We start from the raw sequence: 8,252 nt of genomic DNA on the forward strand, positions 1-8,252 counted from the left end.
TATGCATGCACAATATACACACACATTGTGTATATTACACAGATACATACACATTGTATCGGACAATGCTCCAGGCACCCTCCCACATCCTACAAAATAGTATAAAATAAGTGATCTCATTTTCCTAAAAAATTCATTATATTTATTATAAATAATATGCCAAAAATGGTAAGATAGCAAAGTATTAGGAATAGCCTCTGAGGTATGGAGCTATGGGTAATTGCAATTTTCTTCAGTATTTTACACCTTTTTTTCTAGCAGTATATTCAGAAAGTTAAGAAAGCATCCAAATACTGAAGATATAAAAAGGAAGGAGGCAAGTTGAGAAGAAGAGTAAAGTTTTCTTCTCTTCACTTTTTTAAGTGGGAGTTGGTCAGAAATCACTAGTGCCTCAGTGTAGTCACATAGTTTGTAGACCCCTGCACAGGAAAATTTAGTTTACTGCAGGTTCTTCATGACCACTGCCATCACCATAGTTACAGATATTTGAGTATGAAAGCCATCAAGGGCAATGGCATCTAGCATGGTGATGAGGAGATTCTAGGCTCTATTTTCCAAGCATGCGGATTGGGCAGTCAGAGAGTATTTCTGAACTCCAGTTCTAATTATAAAATAAATGGAATGACTTTTTTGCAATGGGTTTGCCACCGGAACACAGGTGTTGTGAAAACCACTGCTAAAACTAAAACAAAAATGGGAAAGGAAAAGACTCATACCAACATCATTGTCATTGAACATGTAGATTAGGCAAGGCTACCACTACTGCTCATCTAATCTACAAATGTGGTGGGACTGACAAAATAACTATCAAAAAATTTGAGAAGGAGGCTGGGAAAGAGCTCCTTCAAGTATGTCTGGGTCTTGTATAAACTGAAAGCAGAATGTGATTGTGGTATCCCCAATGATACCTCCCTGTGGAAATTCGAGACCAGCAACTTATTATATGATCACCACTGATGTCCAAGGACACAGAGACTTTATCAAAAACATGATTACAGGCATATCTCAGGCTGACTGTGCTATTCTGATTGTTGTTGCTGGTGTTGGTGAATTTGAAGCAGGTATCTCCAAGAACAGGCAAACCTGTGAAAATGCCCTACTGGCTTACACACTGGGTGTAAAACAACTAATTGCTGGTGTTAACAAAATGAATTCCACTGAGCCACCCTACAGCCAGAAGACATATAAGGAAATTGTTAAGGAAGTCAACACCTAATTAAGAAAATTGGCTACAACCTCGACACAGTAGCATCTGTGCCAATTTCTTGTTGGAATGGTGACAGCATACTGGAGCCAAGTGCTAACACTAACACGTCTTGATTCAAGAGATGGAAAGCTATCCATAAAGATGGCAATACCAGTGGAACCACAACTGCTTGAAGCTCTGGACTGCAATCTGTCACCAACTCATCCAAATGACAAGCACTTGTGTCTACCCCTTCAGGACATCTACAAATTGGTGGTATTGGTACTGTCCCTGTGGGCTAAGTGAAGACTGGTGCTCTTAAACCTGACATGGTCACCTTTGCTCCAGTCAATGATACAACTGAAGTAAAATCTATTGAAATCCACCATGAAGTTTTGAGTGAGGCTCTTCCTAGTGACAATGTGGGCTTCAATATCAAGAAGATTCTCTGTCAGTTCGGGGCTCAGACCTCTGAAAAATGACCTCCTCTGAGCCCACTGGTATAAAATAAACCTCCTCCCTTCCAAGACCTCCAAGTGTCACTTGGTTCTTCTGCCAGTGATCCAGACCAGATATCCGCAACATTTGGTTCCCTGACCAGGAAATTTAGCAGCATGTGACATCAGTGACATCTCCCTCTAAGTACCCAAGGAAGGGCTACCTCAAGAAAAAGGCAAAGTACACATGGTGGAGAGTCTCAAATACCACTACGAGTAGGGAAATAAAACAACCAAAGCCTCAACAAGAGAGACCAAGAGAACCATTCAAAGAATACTTCCTGAAGAGACAGGCCCTGGACAATCAAAGAGCGTTCTTTAATACAGCAGTAATTGCAGGTGCAGAATGCATAACAGGCTTTTAAAACTAACAAGAGATAGAAAGCTAACCAAAATGATGAAACAGAAGAACTCTCCTCCAAAGAAATTCCAGGAAGAAATGACAGCTAAAGAACTGCTGAAAACAGATATAAGCAACATAACTGAACAAGAATTTAGAACAATGGTCATAAAATTAATCACTGGGCTTGAAAATGGCAAGGGGGACATCAGAGAAACTATTGCTTAAAGACTATGGAGCTTAAAAATAGTTGTGATGGGGGCGCCTGGGTGGCTTAGTCGGTTAAGCGTCCGACTTTCGCTTAGGTCACGTCACGATCTCGCGGTTCGTGGGTTCGAGCCCCGCGTCGGGCTCTGTGCTGACTGCCAGCTCAGAGCCTGGAGCCTGTTTCAGTCTATGACTCCCTCTCTCTCTGACCCTCCCCTGCTCACGCTGTCTCTCTCTCTCTCCTAGAAATAAATAAAACATTTAAAGAAAAAAAAATAGTTGTGATGAATTAAAAAATGCTGTAAATGAGATGCTAATAAAATGGAGGCATCCAATGCACAGACTGAAGAGGCAGAGAGGAGAATAGGTGAATTAGAAGACACAATTATAGAAAAAGAAGAAGCCGAGAAAAAGAGAGATAAACTGATTCAGGAACACGAAAGGAGAGTTTGAGAGCTGAGCGATTCAATCAAACGGAACAATATCCGTATCATAGGAATTCCAGAAGAGGAAGAGAGAGGGAAAGGCACTGAAGGAGTCCTTGAACAAATTATAGCTGAGAACTTCCCCAATCTGGGAAAGGAAACAGACATTGAAACCCAAGAGGCACAGAGAACTCCCCTCAGGCATAACTTGAATAGATCTTCTGCACAAAATATAATAGTGAAACTGGCAAAATATAAGGACAAAGAGAGAATTCTGAAAGCAGCTAGGGATAAAAGGGCCCTAACATACAAAGGGAAACAAATCAAAGTGGATACAGACCTATCTACTGAAACTTGGCAGACCAGAAAGGAATGGCAGGAAATCTTCAATGTCATGAACAGGAAAAATATGCAGCCAAGAATCCTCTATCCAGCAAGCCTATGATTCAGAATAGAAGGAGAGATAAAGGTCTTCCCAAATAAACAAAAATTGAAAGAATTCATCACCACTAAACCAGCTCTACAAGAAACTCTATGAGGGAAATGTTGCACAGAACGCAAGGTACCAGAGACACCACCACAAGCATGAATCCTACAGAGAACACAATGACTCTAAACCCATATATTTCAATAATAACATTGAATGTAAATGGAATCAATGCTCCAATTAAAAGACATAGGGTAGCAGAATGGATAAAAAAACAAAACCAATCTATTTGCTGTCCACAAGAAACTCATTTTTGACCTGAGGACACCCTCAGACTGAAAGTAAGGGGATGGAGAAATATCTATCATGCTGCTGGAAGTCAAAAGAAAGCTGGAGTAGCTATACCTATATCAGACAAACTGGACTTTAAAGTAAAAGCAGTAACAAGGGATGAAGAAGGGCACTATATAATAATTACAGGGTCTACCCATCAGGAAGAGCTAACAATTATAAATGTCTATGCACCAGATACGAGAGCATCCAAATACATAAAACAATCCTATTGACAAGAAACCAACAGAAACAATCTTATGGACAAGAACGTGCTAATAGCAGGGGACTTTAATAGTCCACTTACAGCAATGGATAGATCGACTAGAGAGAGAATCACTAAAGAAACAATGGGCTTGAATGACACATTGGACCAGATGGATTTGAAAGATATATTTAGAACTCTACATCCTGAGGCCATGGAATTCCGTTTCTTCTCAAGTGTGCATGGCACATTCTCCAAGATAGATCACATACTGGGACATAAAGCAGTCCTCGATAAATATAAAAGAATTGAGATCATACCATGCACACTTTCAGATCACAATGGTATGAAACATGAAATCAACCACAAGAAGTCTGGAAAACCTCCAAAAAGATGGAGGTTAAAGAGCACCCTACTAAAGGTGCCTGGGTGGCAAGTTGGTTAAGCGTCCAACTTCAGCTCAGGTCATGATCTCATGATTCATGGGATCGAGCCCTGTGTTGGGATCTGTGCTGACAGCTAGCTCAGAGACTGGAGCCTGCTTCAGATTCTGTGTCTCCTTCTCTCTCTGACCCACCCATGCTCGCTCTCTCTCTCTCTCTCTCTCTCTCTCAGAAATAAATAAAACAGTTAAAGAAAAAAAGAATACCCTACTAAAGAATGAATGAGCCAATCAGGCAATTAGAGAACAAATTTAAAAATATATGGAAACAAATGAAAATGAAAATACAACAATTCAAACCCTATGGGGTGCGGCAAAGGCAGTCCTCAGAGGAAGATACATTGCACTCCAGGCCTATTTCAACAAATTAGAAAAAGTGTCAGTACAAAATCAACACGCACCTAAAGAAACTAGAAGGACAGCCAAAAGAGCACCCCAAACCCAGCAGAAAAAGAGAAATAATAAAACTCAGGGCAGAAATAAAGAGTATAGAATCAAAAAACAAAGTTGAACAGATCAATGAAACCAAGAGTTGTTTTTTTGAAAAAATAAACAAAAATGACCAACCTCTAGCCAGGCTTCTCAAAAAGAAAAGAGAGAGCAACCAAACAGACAAAATCATGAATGAAAATGGACTTCTTTCAACCAATCCCTCAGAAATACAAGCAAGTATCAGGGAATACTATGAAAAATTATATGTCAAGAAACAGGACAACTTAGAAGAAAGGGACAAATTCCTAAACACACACACACTACCAAAATTCACACGGGAAGAGATGGAAAATCTGAAGGCCCATAACTATTGAAGAAATTGAATCAGTTATCAAAAAATCTCCCAATAAATAGGAGCCCTGGGCCAGATGGCTTCCCTGAGGAATTCCAGACATTTAAAACAGAATTAATACTCATTCTTCTCAAGCTATTCCAAAAATAGAAATCGAAGGAAAACATCCGGACTTATTCTACAAAGCCAGCATCACTTTGATTCCCAAGTCAGAAAGAGACCCAGCAAAAAAAAAAAAAAGAGAAATACAGGCTAATATCCTTGATGAATACGGATGCAAAAATTCTCAACAAGATCCTTGCAAATCGAATTCAACAGCACATAAAAAAAAAAAAATTATCCATCATGATCAAGTGTGATTCATTCATGGGTTACAGAGCTGTTTCAATGCTCGCAAACCAATCAACGTGATACATCACATTAACAAAAAAGAGATAAAAACTCTATGATCCTGTCGATAGATACAGAAGAAGCATTTGACAAAATACAGCATCCCTTCTTAATAAAGACCTTAAAGAAAGTCAGGATAGAAGGAACTTACTTAAACATCATAAAAGCCATTTAAGAGAAGCCCTCAGCTAACATCATCATCAACGGGGAAAAACTGAGAGCTTTTCCCCTGAGATCAGGAACATGACAAGGATGTCCACTCTCACCACTGTTGTTTACCAAAGTGCTGGAAGTCCTAGCATCAGCAATGAGACAACAAATGGAAATAAAAGGCATCATAATTGACAAAGAAGAATTCAAACTTTCACTCTTCACAGACGACATGATACTCTACATAGAAAACCCAACAGACTCCACCAGAAGCCTACTAGAACTGATCCATGAGTTCAGCAAAGTTGCAGGGTGCAAAATCAACATACAGAAATCAGCTGCACTTTTATACACCAAAAATGAAGCAACAGAAAGAGAAATCACGAAGCTGATCCCATTCACAATTGCACAAAAAACCATAAAATATCTAGGAAAAAACCTAACCAAAGATATAGGAGATCTGTATGATAAAGACTATAGAAAACTTATGAAGGAAATTGAAGAAGACACAAAGAAATGGAAAAACATTCCATGCTCATGGGTTGGAAGAATAAATATTGTTAAAATGTCATTACAACCCAAAGTAATCTACACATTCAATGCAATGCCAATCAAAACTGCACCGGCATTCTTCTCAAAGCTAAAATAAACTATCCTAAAATTTGTATGGAACCACAAAAGACTCCAAATTGCCAAAGGAATATTGAAGAAGAAAACCAAAATGGGAGGCATAACCATTCCAGACTTTAGCCTCTACTACAAAGCTGTAATCCTCAAGACAGTATGGTATTGGCACAAAAACAAACACACAGACCAATGGAATAGAACAGGGAACTCAGAACTGGACCCACAAATGGACGGCCAACTAATCTTTGACAAAGTGGGAAAGAGTATCCAATAGAAAAAAGACAGCCTCTTTACAGATGGTGCTAGGAGAACTGGACATCAACATGTAGAAGAATGAAACTAGATCATTTTCTCACATCACACACAAAAAGAAACTCAAAATGGATAAAGGACCTGAATGTGAGACAGGAAGCCATCAAAACCCTAGAGGAGAAAGCAGGAAACAATCTCCTTGACCTCAACTGCAGCAATTTCTTATTTGACACATCTCCAAAGGCAAGGGAATCAAGAGCAAAAATGAACTATTGGGACCTCATCAAGATTAAAAGCTCTGCACGGCAAAGGAAACAATCCATAAAACAGGCAATGGACAGAATGGGAAAAGATAGTTGCAAATGACATATCAGATAAAGGGCTAGTATCGAAAATCTATAAGAAACTCATCAAACTCCACACCTGAAAAACAAATAACCCAGCAAAGAAATGCGCAGAAGACATGACCAGACACTTCTCCAAAGAGGACATCCAGATGGCCAACAGACACATGAAATGATGCTCAGCATCCCTCCTCATCAGGGAAATACAAAATCAAAACCACACTGAGATACCACCTCACGCCAGAGTGGCTAAAATGAGCAAATCAGGAGACTCTAGATGCTGGCGAGGATGTGGAGAAACGGGCACCCTCCTACACTGTTGGTGGGAATGTAAACTGGTGCAGCCCCTCTGGAAAACAGTGTGGAGGTTCCTCAAAAAATTAACAGAACTCCCCTATGACGCAGGAATAGCACAGCAAGGAATTTACCCAAGGGATACAGGGGTGCTGATGCATAGGAGCACATGTACCCCAAAGTTCATAGCAGCACTCTCCACAATAGCCAAAACATGGAAAGAGCCTAAGTGTCCATCAAAGGACAAATAGATCAAGAAGATGTAGTTTATCTATACGATGGAATACTACATGGCAATGAGAAAGAATGACATCTGGCCATGTGTAGCAACATGGATGGAACTTGAGGGTGTTATGCTGAGTGAAATAAGTCAGGCAGAGAAGGACTGATACCATATGTTTGCACGTATAGGAGGATTAGAAGGAACTTAAAGGAGGACCATGGGGGAGGAGAAGGGGAAAAATAGTGGTGGAGAGGGAGGGAGGCAAACTATGAGAGACTCTTGAATGCTGAGAACAAACTGACGGCTGATGGAGGGTGGGGAGAGAGGAAGGGGGGTGATGAGCCTGGAGGACAGCACTTGGGATGAGCACTGGGTGTTACATAGAAAACTTGACAATAAACTAAGAAAAAAATTTTAAAAATTAAAAAAAAGAACATTATCTGTCAGTGATGTTTGTTGTGGCAATGTGGCTAGTGACAGCAAAAATGGCCCACTCATGGAAGAAGCTGGTTCACAGCTCAGATATTTATCTTGAACCATCCACACCAAATCAGTGCTGGATATGCACCTGTGTAGGACTGCATCACAGCTCACAGTGCTTGCAAGTTTGTTGAGTTGAAAAAGAAGATTAATTATCATCTTAGAAAATAACCGGAAGATGGTCTCAAGCTCTTCAAATGTGGTAGTGCTGCCATCATTGATATGGTTCCTGGCTAGCCTATGGGAGTTGTGATCTTCTCTGACTGTCCATCCCTGGATCATTTGCTGTTCATGACATGAGACAGACGGTTGCTTTGGGTGTCATCAAAGAAGTGGATAAGAAGGCAGCTGGAGCTGGCAAGGTCACCAAGTCTGCCCAGAAAGCTCAGAAGACTAAGTGAATATTATCCCCAATGCCTGCTACCCCAGTCTTAATCCATGGTGGAAGAATATTCTCAGAACTACTTGTGTCAATTAGCCATTTAAGTTTAAAAGTAAAAGACTGGCTAATGATAACAATGCATCGCAAAACTTTAAGAAGGAAAAAAAGAATGTTTTGTGGGCCATTTGTTTGTGTATATGTGTGTGTGTATAGCAGTTTTAAGTTATTCATTTTTAAAATCAGTACTATGGAAACAACTTGAACAAA

At 40.0% G+C, this 8,252-nt stretch overlaps 1 pseudogene; it reads left to right on the plus strand.

Moving 5' to 3' along the window:
* Positions 1-693: 693 nt before the first annotated feature.
* On the plus strand, positions 694-8,012 carry LOC120226544 (annotated as a pseudogene).
* Positions 8,013-8,252: the final 240 nt, after the last annotated feature.

Source organism: Hyaena hyaena, unplaced genomic scaffold, assembly GCF_003009895.1.
Source record: "Hyaena hyaena isolate Hyena2069 unplaced genomic scaffold, ASM300989v1 scaffold_1740, whole genome shotgun sequence".
NCBI classification, from domain to species: domain Eukaryota; kingdom Metazoa; phylum Chordata; class Mammalia; order Carnivora; family Hyaenidae; genus Hyaena; species Hyaena hyaena.